This window comes from Nicotiana tabacum, chromosome 6 (genome assembly GCF_000715075.1).
Source record: "Nicotiana tabacum cultivar K326 chromosome 6, ASM71507v2, whole genome shotgun sequence".
Classification (NCBI taxonomy): Eukaryota; Viridiplantae; Streptophyta; class Magnoliopsida; order Solanales; family Solanaceae; genus Nicotiana; species Nicotiana tabacum.
In genome coordinates, this window is record NC_134085.1 from 157,412,234 (window position 1) to 157,435,132 (window position 22,899).

Genomic DNA, 22,899 nt, shown 5'->3' on the forward strand with positions numbered 1-22,899 from the left:
TCTCATTAAAAAGAGAGGAAAACTTAAAATTAATTTACTCAAAATTTTCATTTCCCTTCATTTTCCATTCATCCTCTTTTTAATACTTTTCCATATTAAAAAGAAACTCAACAAAAACTTCCCTTATTCGATTCTATTTTTGAAATATTTTAAGAAGATAAGGAGAATATAACTTAGAGGTGAGGAAGAGAGAGAACTCTGGAGAAAAAAAAAAAAAAGAGAGAAATGAAAATGACTGAATTTTCATTTTGTATTCAGTAAAATGGGTAAAAAGTTAAGAAAATGATAGGTGAAATAGGAAATATGTAACTGCCAAAAAGATAAAAGGTGGAGCCAGCTATGTGGGACCTAAATTTCCACGTGTCCAATAATTAAAACTACCTCATACAACTTTTGTTGGTTGAATCTCACAGTAAAGTTTCTCATTAGTAATCTATCTATTGGGAGTATAAAATAATGAACGACAATCAGTGCGAAGAAATTGGAAGGAAAGAAGCAAGAAATTGGAAAAGCTCATGTCGGCATCAGTTATCAGAAATATACTTGCCTTATTAGTGTAATATATGCAATCATCAAACTTGAGAAGCAAGTTTTGAATGGTGGGGCCGAGAGAAATTATAAATTAATTCAACTTATTACACTTAAATAATTTAGAGCCTGTTGGACCAGTCAAAAACTAAGAATTTTTTTTGTTTAAAACTAGATTTTGAAAAAGTACTTTTGCATAATAATAGTTTGTGCTTGATTAATTTATTTGAGTAGTGCTTTTTGCAAACTCATTTTGTTTGGTCAATCTTTTCAAAAATTACTTTTATTTATCAAATTACAAAAAAGTACAGTAAAAGTTCAGTTTGCATTTATTATAATTTTTAAAAAAATGAATCTAAATATTTTTATAAAAGAATTAATTAAAATATAATACATAAAGTAAAAAAAAATTGAAAATTCTAATTAATATAAAATATAGTTATTCCAAAGTAATAACTTTTATTGCCTAGTATTTCTTATTGTTTACATGATAATTTAAATATATCAAAATACATTATTTAATACAACTTAAAAATTTACTCTTATATTAATTAATTATAATTAGGTAAAAATATGTTCAAATATGTATCATGCATCCCTTGGTTATATATAAATATATGGTACGAATAATTATTTACAAAAGGTGGAAATGAAGTTGGTACGGAGCATTAATTTTGATCTTTAAACGTTCATTGGTTTATATGGTCTTGGCCAACGTAACTTTTCTTTAATCCTCTTTTTCCAGGAAGTAGTGGCACTTAGGAATCATCACATTTGTCGTTTCTCTAGTCTTTCCATGAGTCCACTCCTCCTTTCTCTGACTATCTTTTTGAAAAGTGTTTCGATGATTTTAGTTTCATACTATCCTTAAAACAATTTTTATTTGGCGTTTGTTTCACACAAAAATAAGAAAACTATTTCTTTTGTTGCGAAAACTATTTCTTTTCCTATCACCATGTTTTAGGTTGAATGCTATATTTGAGTTCTGTGCCAACTATTTAAACCCTTAGGGGATTTTATTGATATTTTCTTACTGTTTTGACTTTATACCTGAACTCAGTCATATTATATTTCACTGTTTTCGTCCTCAGCCATATTTACTTTTAACACTTAAATGATCTTTTAAATGATATTTTGGGCTGAGAATCATGTTTTACTATTGCCCTAGTGGCTTGTGAAGATTTTGAGTGAGTAAGGCCGAGGGCCTATGTTGTGAGGAAATATTTAATATTGATTATGAGGCCGATGGCCTGAGATATGTACGCCACGAGGTGGCTTGATTGATATGAGGCCGAGAGCCTAGTGATGATGCCACGAGATGGCTTGATATTGCGCTTGGGCCGTAAGGGGCCCCTCCAGGAGTCTGCACACCCCCAGTGAGTGCGGGTACCCATTGTGATGTGAAATATAGCCCGAGGGGCGGATTTGTTGATATTGTTTCCTTTGTCTTTATTCTGTTCCTTTTCATCTTTTCCTTTCATAGAAAATCTCCCCAATAGAGTCTGTCTGGTCAAAACAAGTGTGAATTGACTTCAAAATATGCCATCAGCTTTCCAATTATGCAAGATAAGATCTGACTAGTACATTCAAGTGGTATAGTCAGCGAGGAACAAACGCGAGGCCAGTGTCAAAAAAGATATCCCCAGCAAAAGGGAATTGACAAAAGGATTGACAAGTGTCAAGAGGGATACCCTTGCCGAAATCAAAGGTTATAAACCTTAAGGCCAAGGCCCGTTGAACAAATCAAGAAGAACAATGAGCATGATTTGGGGAAATTCATAATAGACTAAAAGGTCGGGGAAATGCCAGTTTCCGAGCTATGCCACAAAAGAAGAGGGATATCCCCAGCAGAAAGGGATTATCCCCAGCAAATAATATCATCCCCAACAAGTTGTGGAGCGCAGAGCAAGGAAGGAGAAAAGGAAAAGTCATCCCAGTAGGAGTATCACAACCAACCACCATGTTTTAAACTAACAAATTTTGTTTGATTTGAAACAGGTAAAGGAAATGGTATTGATGACAGAAATGCATGCCATAAGGGAGACTGTCAAACTGGGGCAGAAAATTTTCCTTTCATTTGGAAATTTTTCTGGAAGTTAGGTACCCATTCGAGGAAGAATAAAGATAGCACCAGTCTCAAGGGAAGTGGTGTTTGAACCAGTGTTGCCCCAACATAATAAGTTTCAATGGAGGAAGTATTCCCCAGCAGACAGAATAAAAGGATGACACTTGTGCTCAGAAAAGCAAAAAGCCATTATCATCCCCAGCAGCTTCCAGAAGAATGAAGCATCGATTTGAAGGGATAAAATTCCCCAGCAGCGTTATCCTCAACAACGTTATCCCGAGAAGATAACACTTTTATCCCCAGCAGTGTTGAAAAAAAAAAACAAAAAAAAAACAACAAAAAGAAAAAAAAATTGAATTTGAAGGAGGGGAAGAAAGGAGACTTCCCCAGTAGTATTATCCCCAGCAATCAGGAGCCCACCTGGAGAATAAGGGAATACAATGGAAGTATCAGCAATCAGGAGCCCACCTAGAGAATAAGGGAATACAATTCAAATTTTAAGTAATCAAGAGCCCCCCCTGAAAAATAGAATGGTGATTTGTTGGTTGAAGTTGGGAGCCTGCCCATATAACAGAGGAATACATTCAGTCTTTTCATTTCAAAAAAAAAAAACGAAAAAAGAAAGAAAAAGGGGGAAGTAGTTTGCAGAGGAATGAAACATCCTACTCAAAAGGAAGTAATTTTGGAAGGAGTAAGATAACATATTTACTCAGCAGAGTTATCCACAGCAGTGTTATCCCCAGTGGATCATCGAGATGTAGAAGCATCCTCGACAGAGTTTCGGGCAACCCAGAGTGGGTAAGGAAGAAAAGGAAAAGTCATCCCCAGCAAAATAATCCCCAGCAGTTTCGAGGGAAGACAACACAGGTAAGTAAATAATTCAAGAAGAAGGAAATGGTTCACGCATAGGAGAGGCATTTCCTCCTAAGTCTAGTTTCACCCATAGGAGATGCATTTCCTCCTAAGTTTACTTTTACCCCATAGGAGATGCATTTCCTCCTAAGTTTAGTCTTACCCATAGGAGAGACATTCCCTCCTAAGTTGTTGTTAAACCAATAGGAGACGCATTTCCTCCTAAGTTTAGTTTTACCCATAGGAGATGCATTTCTTCCTAAGTTTGTTTTTACCCATAGGAGAGGCATTTCCTCCTAAGTTTGTTAGTTTCATCCATAGGAGATCCATTTCCTCCTAAGTTTAGTTTCATTCATAGGAGATGCATTTCTTCCTAAGTTTAGTTATACCCCTAGGAGACGCACTTCCTCCTAAGTTTGTTTTTACCCATAGGAGAGGCATTTCCTCCTAAGTTTGTTTTTACCCATAGGAGATTTCCTCCTAAGTTTGTTTCACCCATTGGAGAGGCATTTCCTCCTAAGTTTAGTTTCATTTATAGGAGATGCATTTCCTCCTAAGTTTAGTTTCACCCATAGGAGATGCATTTCCTCCTAAGTTTGTTTCACCCATAGGAGAGGCATTTCCTCCTAAGTTTGTTTTTTTACCCATAGGAGATGCATTTCCTCCTAAGTTTATTTTACCCATAGGAGAGGCATTTCCTCCTAAGTTGTTGTTGAAATCAGGAGTCCGCCTGGAGAATAGAGACATTCAATTTTCAATTTAGCAATCAGGAGTCCGCCTGGAGAATAGAGACATTCAATTTTCAATTTAGCAATCAGGAGTCCGCCTGGAGAACAGAGACATACTTTTCAAGTCTGATGTCAGGAGTCCGCCTGAAGAACGGAGACACACAGTTCAAGTATTGGTTGAAGTCAGGAGCCCCCCTGAATAACAGAATGGTGATTTATTGGTTGAAGTCAGGAGCCCGCCTGAAGAGAGGAATGACGATTATTTTCAAAGTTGTTGTTGAAGTTAGGAGCCCTCCTGAAGAGAGGAAAGGCGTTTTTAAAAGTTGTTGAAATCTTGCCAACCTAAAGAAAGGAATGGCGATGTATTGGTTGAAGTCAGGAGCTCGCCTGAAGAGAGGAATGGCGATTATTTTCAAAGTTGTTGTTGAAGTCAGGAGCCCGCCTAAAGAGAGGAAAGGCGTTTTTAAAAGTTGTTGAAATCTTGCCCACCTAAAGAAAGGAATGGCGATGTATTGGTTGAAGTCAGGAGCCCGCCTGAAGAGAGGAATGGCGATTTATTTTCAAAGTTGTTATTGAAGTCAGGAGCCCGCCTGAAGAGAGGAAAGACATTTATTTTAAAAGTTGTGTATTTGAAGTCAGGAGCCCGCCTGAAGAGAGGAATGGCGCTTATTTTTAAAAGTTGTTGTTGATGTTGGGAGCCCGCCCAGATAACAGAGGCATACATTTCAGTCTTTACATTTCAGTTGTTGAAGTTGGGAGCCCGCCCATAGAACAGAGGAATACATTTCAGTCTTTTCATTTCAAGCATTGAAGTTGGGAGCCCGCCCATAGAACAGAGGCATACATTTCAGTCTTTTCATTTCAATCATTGAAGTTGGGAGCCCACCCAGATAACAGAGGAATACATTTCAGTCTTTACATTTCAAGCATTGAAGTTGGGATCCCGCCCAGATAACAGAGGCATACATTTCAAGTCTTTAATTTTCAAATATTGAAGTTGGGAGCCCGCCCATAGAACAGAGGCATACATTTCAAGATCAAGTCAGAGGACAATAAAACAGAGGGTTACAATAGGAATCCCCAGCAGGAAACAATAAAATTCCTCGGCACCGGGAAATAGAAGGTTGCAACAAGAGGTCACAGTACAAACTCAAGTACATGTGTCAAAAGAAGAAAAGCACCGGAAGAAATGCAAGCAGACAAGGAAGCAAGGCAACAAAAAACAAAGTGTACTCTAGCCTAGCTTCTTGTTTTCTTTTAAGCATAGTGTAACAAGGAGATCGGTAAGCAGTGGTAATAGCATGCAACAACAGTAACAATGCAGTCCCACGGTAGTCCCAGCTACCAAAAACTTCCCGAACTACATTGACCTGATTCCTGTTTAGCCCAGGATATGTAGGAAACCTTTGAAGCAAAGGTTCGGTCAAATCTTTTTCAAAAAAATGCTTCAACGGAGTACTCGGATGGGCAAAAATCGCTCGCTTTATCTTTGCACGAAAACCCTTCGTGTCTCCGGGCAAAGAGGGGCAGCTGTAAGCACGTGATTTTTGCCCTATATGAGAATTACTCCCAAAAAATTCAAAAATAAAATGATTTTTCTTTGGTGTGCAATTTTGTGATATTTTGAATAATTATTTGTATTTGTCTGTGCGTGTTTATTTTCTAAATTAATAAAAAATACAAAAATATGTTGCATTTTGCATGTAGGATTTAATTCTACAATTGTTAGTAATTAAATTTGTTTTACAAAAATTAAAAATTACAAAAATAGGCATCGTTTGCATTTTTAGCATTTAATGTCCAAATATACAATTTTATGCTTAATTATTACTTAATTGTGCGTTAATTGTTATTGGGAGTTAATTTGCGCTTTTATAACTTAATTTAATTCTTAATAATAGTTTAAGTATTTTTATAATTTAGTTTTAGAGAAATAAAAGAAGAAAAGAGAGCGAAAATATAAAGAAAATCGGAATTGGGCCTCTTCTTCGATTTCAAGCCATAGGCCCAAAAAATGGCCCAATCATCCCTACGACCCAGTCCATTTCGAACTGGGTCGACCCTGTCCATTAACCCAAATACCCAACACCCTTCTTCATTTTTCAAAACACAAAACAAAAACAAAACCAAAAAGAAAAGAAGAAGAAGAAAACCCTAAGAAATCCATCCGCCCCCTCCTATCTTCTTCTTCTTCCTCAAGCTTCCCCAAGCTCCTCCCATGGCAGACCTTCCCCCCTCACACCCCTGCCCCCCTCACGTCAACACACACACAACACAACCACTCTCACCCCCACGACATCCCCTCGCTGCCATGGCTGCGTTTTTCAAGTTCGTCGAGCAACTTCTACGCCACCATTGTTGCCCGTAGTTGCTTCTCCTCCTGCTGTTGCGTTTTCTTCTTCTCCAACACTGCTGCTGCTGCATTTTTCATCCTTCATGTTGCTGCTGTGTCGTCCAAACAAACCACCACAACTGCTGCCCGCCGCGTCCAGCCATGGACGAGCTTCATCGAGCTCGAACTCGAGCTCCCATGGCTGCCGTTGCATCTTCTCCGACACTGCTGCTGCTACTGTTCCGTGCTGCTGCTCCAGCAGTGTTGCTGCTGCTGCCTTCTGCTTGTGGCGGGCTGCCATTGTTCGTTTTAAACGATGCCAAACGATCACCTTCTTTGATCGTCTGTTCGTAGTCGTCTTCGACGTCAAGTTATCTTGGTGTGAGATTCGTTCTCGGACAGATTTGTTTACAATCAAAGTTCGTCGTTGATTCATCTCCGGTTAGTTTTTTTTTGAGTTTTATTTTTGTCCATATTTTTGTTTGATATTTTCCGGATCCAAAATCGTTAAAGAATTCAATTCTTGTTTTGTTCGTTGTTCATCGTTAAAATAATTTTCTAGTGTGTTCATGTTGTTTGTTAAATTAATTTTCAGATTTCAAAATAGAAGTTTAATTAGTTGTTTTCATGTTTATTTCATGTTTGTATTATTGTTTAAGTAAGTATTTGTTAGTTTGATGTTTGTTAGATTCAAATTGAAATTTAATTAACTATTTCTTCAATTTGTTTCATGTGTTTATGTATTGTTAGAAATTGTTAATATTGTTAAGTTCAAGTTTAATTTCATAATTGTTTCTTCGTCGGTCTTGTTATTTGTTTAAAGAATTTAGTTGTGTTAGAGAAATATGTTGGTTTAATCGTTTGAATCCATCATGTTTGTTGTTTAAAATAGATTTAATTCATGTTCATACTTTATTTGATTGTTCTTGAATCCGAAATTTGTATAGCTTGATTTCTTGTTTACCATTTGTGATTATTTCTTGAATTTGTCTCATACAGTTTAATATAGGAATTGTTGGTTGTAATGTTGTTAGAGTTGATTTTAAGTTCAATATTATTGAATTTAGGAATCTAAATATACTTGTTTGATTGTTGTTGTTGTTTAAATCCGAAAAATAGGTTTGTTGTTGCCAAAAATATTGTTCAATCAAATTTTAGTTGTTCTTGGTTGTTTAATTTGTGTTCATGTGATTTGTTGTTGAAATGTTGTTAAAATCATGTTCATGTGATATTGTTGTTATGATGTTCATCCGTGTTCATATTGTTGTTTGAACATTGTTAGAAATTGATCATATTGTCTATATTTTGGTTAAGTTTGATTAATTGATGTGTTATAGCTGATGGGTAGTTTGGTAAATTTGTAATACGTTCAGGGGTAGTTTGGTAATTTCAGTAAGGTCGAAAGGGGTAGTTTAGGAATTGTACATTTTGTAATTGTTTATTTGAAGCATGGGGGACAAAATGAAATGGGGTGGGTTGTGATATGATTATTTAATGTAATGGAGATGAGTGGAAAGATAATGGGTTGGGTAGAGAAAAAGTATGGATTTTAATTAATTGAAAGGTTTATGGGATGAGTTATAAAAGAGAAGTCTTGAAATCAGATAGAAAAAAAAACACACAGAGACAGAAAAAAAAACGGGAGAGAGAAACAAATCTGAAAATAAGAGAGAAAAGGGCTGAACATTTAAGAGATAGAAAATTCCGAAAATTATTTAAGCTTTCAAATAAAAAAAAAACTAAAAAAATATTCTGCTTTCTTTTGTTGTTTGAAATCAGAATTGATTGTTGTTTCATAAAAGCTGAAGCTTTTGTTTTTTTTGGATTACTACTCCACCGGTCTGTTACTGGGTTGTTACTGTTGTTGGGCTATTGTTGCTGTGTTGTACTGATTTTACTGCTGCTGCTGATTCTCATCTTCATTTTCTTTTGCTTCCAATATCAGGTACACAACTGACACGCTGGTTATTGTAATCCGAAATATGAAGCATGAATACGAAAAAATGAAGAGTTGAAATTTTGAATTATATTTAATTATATTCTGAATTTTATTTGTATGTATAAATTATGTAGTTTGCAAAAAATCAGAATCATGTAGATATTTAATACATATAGTGGAACATTCGACGATAGCTTAACAAATGAACTATCTACATCTATTGCCTAAAAATAAATAAATGGTGTAGTAATTCCGTTGAATGAAAAATCAAACGAATAGGCCATCTAGTAGGAAGTTGGTAGAAATTTATTTAGTTAAATAATATTGGTTAATTTCAGCATATAAATGGTCTAGGATTAAAATTAGAATTGCTATATTTTTTTTAATTTGACAAACTGAGAACATGCCTAGTATAATGTAACTAGGTAATAACATGTAAATAAATTAAGATATTTCTCCTTTATTTTGTAGAGACAAATTTCAATAAAAAATGTAGGCATTTTAGGACTGTCCTTTTAAAAATAAAATGAGATGAGCCTCGCCCAATAAAATGCACTAATTGCGGGGCCCTCAATAAATATTTAATTGAGTATTTAGAATTCGGGATGGACTGTTTAGTGAATTCCACAGTCTTACCCATAAATAATAATATGCTAATCGCTTTAGGCACGATTTAATAATAATACATTCTTAAACATGGGTGCGCATTTATGCGACCCAAATCCAAATCCTAAAACATTGAATAAAAATACGTTCCGGATCGCGGGTGCATTTTATGTGACGCAATCCAAAGACATGTTTTTAAACGATGTTCACATTCTTGTAAAAATAATAATAACAATTATGAAAGCGGTAAAAAGATAAAATTTGCACATAAGTTCATATTTGTATAAAATCAGATAACCAAGCCGAATATAACAGTTGAGCGACCGTGCTAGAACCACGGAACTCGGGAATGCTTAACACCTTCTCCCGGGTTAACAGAATTCCTTATCCGGATTTCTGGTACGCAGACTGTAATATGGAGTCAATCTTTTCCTCGATTCAGGATTAAATTGGTGACTTGGGACACCCTAAATCTCCCAAGTGGCGACTCTGAAATAAATAAATAAATCCCGTTTCGATTGTCCTTTAATTGGAAAAAACTCCTTGTACCCTCGCGGGGGCGGAAAAAGGAGGTGTGACAGCTCTGGCGACTCTGCTGGGGATAACTCCCAGAACCACTGGTTCAGGGTAATTAGCTGCTAAAAATAGACCTGCTGCCACTCATGAAGTGGAGGACTTGGCCATGGTGGACAGAGCACTACTCATGGTGGAATGAGCGCTTGCTCATTAATATTCACGGATTGGAAAACATCTGTTACAAACACGGATAATATTACGTTAATATTCACTATTAACAAATAAATTTGGTCCAAAAAATTAATCAATCGACCGAAGCCGAAGCCGAGCCGAGCGAGCGACGACGACGGCGCGAGGCTTGCCTTCTTCCTAACTCTTTAAGAGCTACATGAAGTGCATTTGTATATATACCCACCAAACTCCTTTTCCTCTACCAATGAGGGACAATATCTCATTAAAAAGAGAAAAAAACTTAAAATTAATTTACTCAAAATTTTCATTTCCCTTCATTTCCCATTCATCCTCTTTTTAATACTTTTCCATATTAAAAAGAAACTCAACAAAAACTTCCCTTATTCGATTCTATTTTTGAAATATTTTAAGAAGATAAGGAGAATATAACTTAGAGGTGAGGAAGAGAGAGAACTCTGGAGAAAAAAAGAAAAAAAAAGAGAGAGAAATGAAAATGACTGAATTTTCATTTTGTATTCAGTAAAATGGGTAAAAAGTTAAGAAAATGATAGGTGAAATAGGAAATATGTAACTGCCAAAAAGATAAAAGGTGGAGCCAGCTATGTGGGACCTAAATTTCCACGTGTCCAATAATTAAAACTACCTCATACAACTTTTGTTGGTTGAATCTCACAGTAAAGTTTCTCATTAGTTATCTATCTATTGGGAGTATAAAATAATGAACGACAATCAGTGCGAAGAAATTGGAAGGAAAGAAGCAAGAAATTGGAAAAGCTCATGTCGGCATCAGTTATCAGAAATATACTTGCCTTATTAGTGTAATATATGCAATCATCAAACTTGAGAAGCAAGTTTTGAATGGTGGGGCCGATAGAAATTATAAATTAATTCAACTTATTACACTTAAATAATTTAGAGCCTGTTGGACCAGTCAAAAACTAAGAATTTTTTTTGTTTAAAACTAGATTTTGAAAAAGTACTTTTGCATAATAATAGTTTGTGCTTGATTAATTTATTTGAGTAGTGCTTTTGCAAACTCATTTTGTTTGGTCAATCTTTTCAAAAATTACTTTTATTTATCAAATTACGAAAAAGTACAGTAAAAGTTCAGTTTGCATTTATTATAATTTTTAAAAAAATGAATCTAAATATTTTTATGTTACAACCCATATTCGCATGTGTTAGTTCATGCCATATATTAGTTAACATAAATCCAAGAAGGAATTATCTTTGAGATGATAAGAAGTCAATCCTATTGGTCTTAAGTGATACAAGAGTGTATAAGGGTGATTAACCAGTATTAGAAGTTAAACGAATCAAGGATGTTGTAACTCGTATTTTCAGGTAATCTAGCGGTGCTTAATACACTCAAGAGGTCATTTATTAAGGTATTTTAATCATATAATATCTGTATCATAAGTCTTGAAGTCAAACGAGTTATGAAACAAAAGTCGACAAAAGTTGTCGCAACTTAGGTTCATAATTTTACTTAAATATTAGGTCAAATGTTTCTAATCTTTTCTCATAATTTACAAGAAATTACGGGGTGATCTACCAACCAAATTAAAGATCTATGAGTCTAGTTTCCAACGCATTAAACCGTTCATCGATATGATCTCGGAGTAGAGAGATATTCGCATTTTCGCGAGACTGCGCCAAGCACCTCTCTATGGGGCCCACTAAGTCGGTTTAAGATATTTGGACCTATATAGGATGACTCCAACCCGTTTTAAGTCATTTCTTTTCACTATTTTCAGACCTTAGAACCCTAGGAACATCCTCTCAAGGTTCTCTCAAGATTCAAGACCCAAAAAAGGGCAAACAACACAAATCAAGTGTCGGGAATTCCGTGGCGCTAGTAAGTCTCTTGTTCTTCTTGTTGTTGCTCATTTTTGTGTTGTTCCAGCTCGTGTGGGAGGTTGTTTTAAAGGGTTTATGTTCTGTAAATACTCCCTCATGTTCTTAATATCAATCCTAGGTGATTTCAAGCCTTCTAAAGTGATTCTAGTGCCGAAAAACACTAATTGATCGCTAGTTTCGCTTTTTTGTTGTTGTGGCAGCATTGGAGGGATATTTCATGGAAATTTAAGGTCAAATTGGAGTTGTTCTTTCTGTATAAAGGTAAGGAACCTCTTACTCTATATGTATTTAAGATTATCCAAGTTGCGGCTAAGCCATTGAAGCTAGAACTTGTGAGATATATATCGAAAGGCTTGGTAGTAATGTTATTGTTTTGTGGACTGTTTTGCGTTGTTGTTGGGCTGCGTATTTTACTACTATCTTGTGGAGTTTTGGAGGAGGAAGGGTGTGGAGAAACACCATATATATGTAGGGTTATGGGCTGATAGTTATTCGTAACATTTCCAGGTTGTTTGACACGACTACGGTGGTCGTCGTATGTATGGAGTGATTAGGCTATGTGTGGACTATTTTGGGAGGCTCAATATGTTTATTATTGATGTTGTTTGGGCTGTTTGGTGACTGTTTTGAATGGTGTGAGGTCATATATATAGGGGAGGTGCTGTCCGTTTCATCGTAAAATAGGTTGTGGTCGATACATAATAGTTATGACGCTTAAATGATAACGATAGTATCGTTTCTCTTATTGTAGACTAAGGAGTTTTGACAATTGCATAGCTTGAGATTGGGGCAGTATATACAAGGTATGTGAGGCTATCTCTTTCCTTCTTTTGCACGACTCCGATTGTACATAATGTAATGAACGAGCTTCCAAGATACTCTACTCTTAGAAGCTAGCAGTACTTACATTGTTTTCCCTCTTATGGAACGATTGATGTTAATGTTGCTTCTCTTATTCTTATGTTATCAATGTTGTTGGTACTTCCTGATTCTTATTAGGTTCATAGTGAAGAGTTAGTCCTAATAACGTGTACAGAGGATACCGACCTTACGTCACTCCGAAAGGTTTAGAATGTGATTCCATGAGTCGAGCATGCATTATATATATGTATCTATTTTACTCTACCGAGCCACGCTATAGTTGGCCGGGTACGGCACCTATTGTGCAACCACTGATCAGTTGGGTTTTACCGAGCTCCACGTGGCCGGGTACGATTCTACCGAGCCTATTATGGCCGGGTACGATATGATGATGATGATGCCCACAGAGGCGAATGCTTTAAAGGTTTATGTATTTATACATATGTATCATGCATTTCATGTAAGTAGCCCTCAGAGGTACTAAGATGTTACAGGTTGTATATTCTCTATCCTTGCTTACATTACTGAACGCATTTATGGTTCCTTGCCTTACATACTCAGTACTTTATTCGTACTGACGTCCTTTTATTTGTGGACGCTGCATGTCGTGCTGCAGGTCCTGATAGACAGGCAGGTGCAGCTCCCCTACCACAGTAGACTGTCCAGTTCAGCGGTGATTGGCGAGATCCCTTCTCCGGACTTGCCTTGGTCTTGGTATGCAATTTTTGTTATAGACATTATGGGTATGTCGGGGCCCTGTTCCGGCTATGTTGCAACACTTATGTTCTGTTAGAGGCTCATAGATAGGTGTCGTCTCATGTATAGTTTGGTATGCCTTGTCGGCTAGTTTTTGTTGTATAGTCTTTCATAGTAGCGAGGTAGCTCATATCTTATACGTAGTTTCTTGATTGTCTGGTCATCCCCTGCTATGTATGTTCATGCCGTCATATTTTATTGCTGGTTATCCATGATCTAGGTCTACCATTTATATTGATCTCGTCAGCCTTAAAAGATAATAATGAAGGTTAGATGAAATGTACGTTGGTGCTCGGCAAGTGTGGTCGGGTGCTAGTCATGGCCCTTCAGTTTGGGTCGTGACAAACTTGGTATCAGAGCAAGTCTGTCCTAGGGGTTGTCTATGAGCCGTGTCTAGTAGAGTCTTGATTATGGATGTGTAGCGCGCCACATTTATAATCAGGAGGCTACATGACATCTAGGGTTGTTACCTTCTTCCTGAATCTAGATCGTGCGTAGAGTTGAGTCGTAAGTGTTCGTCTCTAATATTCACCTTGTTTTTTTCAGTGATGCCTTCGACTAGGAAGCAAACGATTAGTAGACGGCTTGATACAACAGCAGGAGAGGGTACCAGTCAGGTGCCCCAAGTTAGAGCAGGACAAAGTGAGGCTCAAAGTGAGATGCCCTCTCATACCTCATCTACTCCATCTCCTCCAGAGGATATTAGAAGGCACCCAGCGCCTCCAGTTCCTCCGTCTGGCACTCCAGACCAGGATATGCGGAGTGCTTTGCAGTTATTGACTAGCTTGGTAGCTGCTCAGGCTCAGAGGCAGAATACAGGTGCTGCTGAGAAACCAGTTAGTACAAGAGTTCGTGATTTTATTAATTTAGACCCTCCAGTGTTTACCGGATCAGACCCCAAGGAGGACCCACAAACTTTTATTGACCAGGTTCATCGTACACTTCGGGTTATGCATGTTAGTGATACAGAGGCAGTAGAGTTGGCTTCTTATCGGCTACGGGATTTAGCGGTTCTCTGGTATGATAGTTGGGAGAGATCCAGGGGTCCGAACCCTCCTCCAACTGTGTGGAAGGAATTTTCTGAGGCATTTCTTCGTCACTACTTGCCAGTTGAGATACGACGAGCTAGAGCTGATAAGTTCTTGAACCTTAGACAAGGTAATATGAGTGTGCGAGAGTACAGTATGCAGTTTGATTCTTTGACAAGGTATGCTCCCCATATGGTGGCCGAGATGAGTGATAGGGTGCATATGTTCGTGAATGGGTTGGGACCACATCTAATAAATGAGTGTACGACAGCCTCCTTGGTGGAGGGCATGGATATTTCCCGTATTCAAGCTTATGCCCAGACCCTAGAGGATCGTAAGCGCCAGCAGAAGGCAGTTAGGGAGCAGGATAGAGGCCAGCATAAGAGGGCGAGATTTGCAGGGTATTCTGATGACTTCAGAGGCAGCATCAGGCCACAGTTTTCGAGGAGTTCGGCGCCACCTGTAGCTAGTACTCCTCCACAGTTTCAGAGGCCTCGATATGATCGATCCTATTCTGGTCCAGGTCAGAGTTCGCGGGCATCTGGCTCGCAACATCACAGGGATACTAGTCAGATGAGACCCCCAACCCCACATTGTGATCAGTGCGGCAAGGCCCACTTTGGACTGTGTCGTCGAGGTTCTGATGCATGCTATTCGTGCGGGCAGCCTGGCCATATGATGCAGGATTGTCCTAATAGAGGAGGTGATGGTATGGCTCAGCCGACTGGATCTGTGTCTGGTTCTTCCTCATCAGTTCGACCTCCAGCACGGGGTTTTCAGCAGTCGACAGGTCGTGGTAGGGGTAGAGGTGCAGTGCCGAGTTCGAGTGGTGCTCAAAATCGAACCTATGCTCTAGTAGGTCGACAGGATCTCGAGTCGTCTCCAGATGTTGTTACAGGTATTATATCTGTGTTTTCTTATGATGTATATGCGCTGATTGATCCGGCATCTACATTATCATATGTTACACCATTTGTGGCTAATAAGTTTGGCATTGAACCTGAATTGATAAGTAAACCCCTCGCGGTATCTACTCCGATAGGAGATTCTGTGATTGCTAGAAGGGTATATAGAGGTTGCACTGTGATGATTTGTAGTCGTCAAACCTCGGCAAATTTATTTGAGTTAGAAATGGTTAATTTTGATGTGATAATGGGAATGGACTGGCTGGCCTCATGCTATGCAAATGTTGACTGTTGTACGAAGATGGTTAGGTTCCAATTTCCGGGTGAACCCGTCATTGAATGGAAAGGGAACATTGCTACACCGAAAGGTAGGTTTATTTCCTATCTTAAGGCAAGGAAAATGATCTCAAAAGGTTACATTTATCATCTCGTTCGCGTTAGGGATGCGGAGGCGAAACCGCCTACTTTACAATCAATCCCTGTGGTCAACGAATTCCCAGATGTTTTCCCAGATGAACTCCCAGTCCTTCCTCCTGAAAGGGAGATTGAGTTTAGCATTGATGTGTTGCCTGACACTCAACCGATCTCTATTCCTCCATACAGAATGGCCCCGGTAGAGTTGCGAGAGTTGAAGGTGCAGTTGAAGGACTTGCTGGATAAGGGCTTTATTAGGCCTAGCACTTCACCTTGGGGTGCACCAGTCCTATTCGTGCGGAAGAAAGATGGGTCATTACGGATGTGTATCGACTATCGACAGTTGAATAAGTCTACTATAAAGAACAAGTATCCACTTCCAAGAATTGATGACCTGTTTGACCAACTCCAGGGTGCCAAGTATTTCTCTAAGATTGATTTACGTTCAGGGTATCATCAGGTGAGGGTTAGGGAGAAGGATATTCCAAAGACGGCCTTCCGGACAAGATATGGGCACTTTGAGTTCTTGGTGATGTCGTTCGGGCTAACAAATGCCCCAGCAGCTTTTATGGATCTCATGAATACTATATTCAGGCTCTATCTTGATGTGTTCGTGATTGTATTCATTGATGACATTCTAGTGTATTCTCGTTCGGAGGCGGAACATGCGGGCCACTTGCGGATAGTATTACAGACGCTTCAGGATCGTAAGTTATATGCTAAGCTCTCCAAATGTGAATTCTGGATGAACTTAGTAGCATTCCTTGGCCATGTGATATCTGATGAGGGTATTAGTGTCGACACTCAGAAGATCGATGCAGTAAAGAATTGGCCGAGACCTACAACACCATCAGAAGTCCGCAGCTTCCTAGGGCTAGCAGGATATTATAGGCAGTTTGTAGAAGGATTTTCCTCTATATCATCACCATTGACTAAGTTAACACAAAAAGCTACCAAATTCCAGTGGTCTGACACTTGTGAACGTAGTTTTCAGGAGTTGAAGAATCGATTGACATCTGCACCAGTGCTCACTCTTCCTGAAGGAACAGAAGGTTATGTGGTATATTGTGATGCCTCAGGTATAGGTTTGGGGTGCGTATTGATGCAGCGTGGGAATGTGATTGCTTATGCATCAAGACAATTGAAGAAGCATGAAAAGAATTATCCAACCCATGATTTGGAATTGGCTGCAGTAATATATGCTTTGAAGATATGGCGGCACTACTTATACGGCGTCCATGTTGACATCTACACAGATCACAAGAGTTTACAATACATCTTCAAGCAGAAAGAGTTGAATTTGAGGCAGCGTAGGTGGCTTGAATTATTGAAAGACTACGACGTCGAGATATTGTATCATCCCGGTAAAGCCAATGTTGTGGCAGACGCTCTCAGCCGTAAATCAATGGGAAGCTTAGTACATATTGAGGCAGGTAGATGGGGGTTGATTAAAGAGCTTCATCAGCTAGCCAATATGAGAATCAGATTGTTAGACTCTGATGACGGAGGTGTTACTGTACAGAATACATCAGAATCATCTTTGGTAGCCGAGGTAAAAGCACGACAATATGAAGATCCTATCTTAGTACGATTAAGAGAAAGCATTCAACAGTGTAAAAGTATGGCTTTTGGGATCGGAAAAGATGGGGCACTGAGATACCAGAGCCGATTGTGTGTGCCTAATGTGGCAGGGTTGCGAGAGAAGATTATGAATGAGATTCATCAATCCCGATATTCCATCCATCCCGGCTCGACAAAGATGTATCATGATGTCAAGGAGCAGTATTGGTGGGATAATATGAAGAAGTCTATTGCAGAATTTGTAGCCCAGTGTCCCAATTGTCAACAAGTAAAGATAGAACATCAGAAACCCGGTGGATTGCTTCAAAATATAGAGATTCCGACCTGGAAGTGGGAGGTGATTAATATGGACTTCATTATTGGATTATCTCGCTCTTATCATAAGTTTGACTCCATCTGGGTGATAATTGATCGACTTACAAAATGTGCCCATTTTCTGCCAGTGAAGACAACTTACACGGCTGAAGATTATGCGAAGTTGTATATCAAGGAGATTGTTAGGCTTCATGGTGTGCCCATATCTATTATATCAGATCGAGGAGCTCAATTTACGGCTAACTTTTGGAGGTCTTTCCAGAAGGGTTTAGGCACACAAGTAAATCTTAGCACTACATTTCATCCGCAGACTGACGGACAGGCTGAACGTACGATTCAGACGCTGGAAGATATGCTACGAGCATGTGTTCTAGATTTTAAGGGGAATTGGGATGATCATCTTCCACTCATAGAATTCGCCTATAACAATAGCTACCATTCCAGTATTAAAATGGCCCCATACGAGGCACTATACGGGAGGAGATGTAGATCACCAGTTGGATGGTTCGAAGTCGGTGAAACAGAATTATATGGGCCAGATTTGATTCACCAAGCTATTGAGAAGGTGAAAGTGATACAGGAGCGATTGAGGACGGCACAAAGCAGGCAAAAATCTTATTCTGATGTCCGACGTCGTGATCTAGAGTTTGAGGTTGGTGATTGGGTTTTCCTGAGGATCTCACCAATGAAGGGTATTATGCGTTTTGGGAAGAAAGGTAAGCTGAGTCCAAGGTATATCGGGCCGTATAAAATTCTTCGACGGATTGGACAGGTTGCTTATGAGTTAGAATTGCCATCAGAATTGGAATTTGTCCACCCGGTATTCCATGTATATATGTTGAGAAAATGTATTGGAGACCCTTCTCGAGTCATCCCTATCAAAGATGTACAAGTTACAGAGGACCTATCATATGAAGAAGTGCCAGTGGCGATATTAGATCGGCAAGTCTGCAAGCTGAGAACAAAAGATGTAGCTTCCGTCAAAGTATTGTGGAGGAACAAAAATATGGAAGAAATGACATGGGAAGCAGAAGAGGAGATGAAGTCTAAATACCCTTACTTATTCCAGAATGAAGATAACAAGGATGCTGGTGGAAGACAGGATACATTGGAAGAAGAAACGGCTCTATGAGGTAAGCAATAATTTGAGAATACTCCTCCTTAATACAAAATGGTGATATGTAGATAATGTAAATACGCATAATGCTTTGTGTAGCCTTGTGAAGCCATATGTTGGGCTTAATTACTTGCAAGTTTTGCTAGTGACCATTTTATAGGGGAAAATTGATCGGAAATTTCCATTGGAATCCACGATGATTTAAACTCCCCATAAACCCTTACATTCGAGGACGAATGTTCCTAAGGGGGGGGGAGGGTGTTACAACCCATATCCACATGTGTTAGTTCATGCCATATATTAGTTAACATAAATCCAAGAAGGAATTATCTTTGAGATGATAAGAAGTCAATCCTATTGGTCTTAAGTGATACAAGAGTGTATAAGGGTGATTAACCAGTATTAGAAGTTAAACGAATCAAGGATGTTGTAACTCGTATTTTCAGGTAATCTAGCGGTGCTTAATACACTCAAGAGGTCATTTATTAAGGTATTTTAATCATATAATATCCGTATCATAAGTCTTGAAGTCAAACGAGTTATGAAACAAAAGTCGACAAAAGTTGTCGCAACTTAGGTTCATAATTTTACTTAAACATTAGGTCAAATGTTTCTAATCTTTTCTCATAATTTACAAGGAATTACGGGGTGATCTACCAACCAAATTAAAGATCTATGAGTCTAGTTTCCAACTCATTAAACCGTTCATCGATACGATCTCGGAGTAGAGAGATATTCGCATTTTCGCGAGACTGCGCCAAGCACCTCTCTATGGGGCCCACTAAGTCGGTTTAAGATATTTGGACCTATATAGGATGACTCCAACCCGTTTTAAGTCATTTCTTTTCACTATTTTCAGACCTTAGAACCTTAGAAACATCCTCTCAAGGTTCTCTCAAGATTCAAGACCCAAAAAAAGGGCAAACAACACAAATCAAGTGTCGGGAATTCCGTGGCGCTATTAAGTCTCTTGTTCTTCTTGTTGTTGCTCATTTTTGTGTTGTTCCAGCTCGTATGGGAGGTTGTTTTAAAGGGTTTATGTTCTGTAAATACTCCCTCATGTTCTTAATATCAATCCTAGGTGATTTCAAGCCTTCTAAAGTGATTCTAGTGCCGAAAAACACTAATTGATCGCTAGTTTCGCTTTTTGTTGTTGTGGCAGCATTGGAGGGATATTTCATGGAAATTTAAGGTCAAATTGGAGTTGTTCTTTCTGTATAAAGGTAAGGAACCTCTTACTCTATATGTATTTAAGATTATCCAAGTTGCGTCTAAGCCATTGAAGCTAGAACTTGTGAGATATATATCGAAAGGCTTGGTAGTAATGTTATTGTTTTGTGGACTGTTTTGCGTTGTTGTTGGGCTGCGTATTTTACTACTATCTTGTGGAGTTTTGGAGGAGGAAGGGTGTGGAGAAACACCATATATATGTAGGGTTATGGGCTGATAGTTATTCGTAACATTTCCAGGTTGTTTGACACGACTACGGTGGTCGTCGTATGTATGGAGTGATTAGGCTATGTGTGGACTATTTTGGGAGGCTCAATATGTTTATTATTGATGTTGTTTGGGCTGTTTGGTGACTGTTTTGAATGGTGTGAGGTCATATATATAGGGGAGGTGCTGTCCGTTTCATCGTAAAATAGGTTGTGGTCGATACATAATAGTTATGACGCTTAAATGATAACGATAGTATCGTTTCTCTTATTGTAGACTAAGGAGTTTTGACATTCGCATAGCTTGAGATTGGGGCAGTATATACAAGGTATGTGAGGCTATCCCTTTCCTTCTTTTGCACGACTCCGATTGTACATAATGTAATGAACGAGCTTCCAAGATACTCTACTCTTAGAAGCTAGCAGCACTTACATTGTTTTCCCTCTTATGGAACGATTGATGTTAATGTTGCTTCTTTTATTCTTATGTTATCAATGTTGTTGGTACTTCCTGATTTTTATAAGGTTCATAGTGAAGAGTTAGTCCTAATAACGTGTACAGAGGATACCGACCTTACGTCACTCCGAAAGGTTTAGAATGTGATTCCATGAGTCGAGCATGCATTATATATATGTATCTATTTTACTCTACCGAGCCACGCTATAGTTGGCCGGGTACGACACCTATTGTGCAACCACTGATCAGTTGGGTTTTACCGAGCTCCACGTGGCCGGGTACGATTCTACCGAGCCTATTATGGCCGGGTACGATATGATGATGATGATGCCCACAGAGGCGAATGCTTTAAAGGTTTATGTATTTATACATATGTATCATGCATTTCATGTAAGTAGCCCTTAGAGGTACTAAGATGTTACAGGTTGTATATTCTCTATCCTTGCTTACATTACTGAACGCATTTATGGTTCCTTGCCTTACATACTCAGTACTTTATTCGTACTGACATCCTTTTATTTGTGGACGCTGCATGTCGTGCTGCAGGTCCTGATAGACAGGCAGGTACAGCTCCCCCACCACAGTAGACTGTCCAGTTCAGCGGTGATTGGCGAGATCCCTTCTCCGGACTTGCCTTGGTCTTGGTATGCAATTTTTGTTATAGACATTATGGGTATGTCGGGGCCCTGTTCCGGCTATGTTGCAACACTTATGTTCTGTTAGAGGCTCATAGACAGGTGTCGTCTCATGTATAGTTTGGTATGCCTTGTCGGCTAGTTTTTGTTGTATAGTCTTTCATAGCAGCGAGGTAGCTCATATCTTATACGTAGTTTCTTGATTGTCTGGTCATCCCCTGCTATGTATGTTCATGCCGTCATATTTTATTGCTGGTTGTCCATGATCTAGGTCTACCATTTATATTGATCTCGTCAGCCTTAAAAGATAATAATGAAGGTTAGATGAAATGTACGTTGGTGCTCGGCAAGTGTGGTCGGGTGCTAGTCATGGCCCTTCAGTTTGGGTCGTGACATTTTATAAAAGAATTAATTAAAATATAATACATAAAGTAAAAAAAAATTGAAAAATCTAATTAATATAAAATATAGTTATTCCAAAGTAATAACTTTTATTGCCTAGTATTTCTTATTGTTTACATGATAATTTAAATATATCAAAATACATTATTTAATACAACTTAAAAATTTACTCTTATATTAATTAATTATAATTAGGTAAAAATATGTTCAAATATGTATCATGCATCCCTTGGTTATATATAAATATATGGTACGAATAATTATTTACAAAAGGTGGAAATGAAGTTGGTACGGAGCATTAATTTTGATCTTTAAACGTTCATTGGTTTATATGGTCTTGGCCAACGTAACTTTTCTTTAATCCTCTTTTTCCAGGAAGTAGTGGCACTTAGGAATCATCACATTTGTCGTTTCTCTAGTCTTTCCATGAGTCCACTCCTCCTTTCTCTGACTATCTTTTTGAAAAGTGTTTCGATGATTTTAGTTTCATACTATCCTTAAAACAATTTTTATTTGGCGTTTGTTTCACACAAAAATAAGAAAACTATTTCTTTTGTTGCGAAAACTATTTCTTTTCCTATCACCATGTTTTAGGTTGAATGCTATATTTGAGTTCTGTGCCAACTATTTAAACCCTTAGGGGATTTTAAATGATATTTTGGGCTGAGAATCATGTTTTACTATTACCCTAGTGGCTTGTGAAGATTTTGAGTGAGTAAGGCCGAGGGCCTATGTTGTGAGGAAATATTTAATATTGATTATGAGGCCGATGGCCTGAGATATGTACGCCACGAGGTGGCTTGATTGATATGAGGCCGAGAGCCTAGTGATGATGCCACGAGATGGCTTGATATTGCGCTTGGGCCGTAAGGGGCCCCTCCAGGAGTCTGCACACCCCCAGTGAGTGCGGGTACCCATTGTGATGTGAAATATAGTCCGAGGGGCGGATTTGTTGATATTGTGCCCGAGTAACGAACCTTTATGTGTTTATTTTTTTATTTGCCTGTCCTTTACCTGTTTAAATGTTTAAAAAGGTTTTCATGAAGTTTAATTGCGCTAAATGACTTTCACATATCTTTTACTGATTTTACTGCTTCATTATAGTCTGCAAATGTGTCTTACGTGATTTCCTGCTTTCAGTCTTTATTTATGATTATTACTCACTGAGCTGGAGTACTCACTTTACTCCCTGCACCCCGTGTGCAGATTCAGGCGTTGCGGATCCTGTAGTGCGAGTTGAGAGCTCTCGGCAGATTTCAGAGTCCACGAGGTAGCTGCTTGGCGTCCGCAGTCCTGTGTTTCTCCCCCTTTATCATTCTATCTCTTATCAGACATTTTGTAATAGCTTATAGACTTTTCAGACTTGTATTAGGA

The 22,899-nt window shown here is 38.4% G+C and overlaps 1 long non-coding RNA gene across 1 annotated transcript; it reads left to right on the top strand.

The window, feature by feature from the left end:
- The first annotated feature begins 19,344 nt into the window (after positions 1-19,344).
- On the top strand, positions 19,345-21,454 carry LOC142181512 (uncharacterized). The gene is made up of 3 exons (XR_012710168.1): positions 19,345-19,818; positions 20,309-20,360; positions 21,035-21,454. It is a non-coding gene; the product is annotated as an uncharacterized LOC142181512 (long non-coding RNA).
- Positions 21,455-22,899: the final 1,445 nt, after the last annotated feature.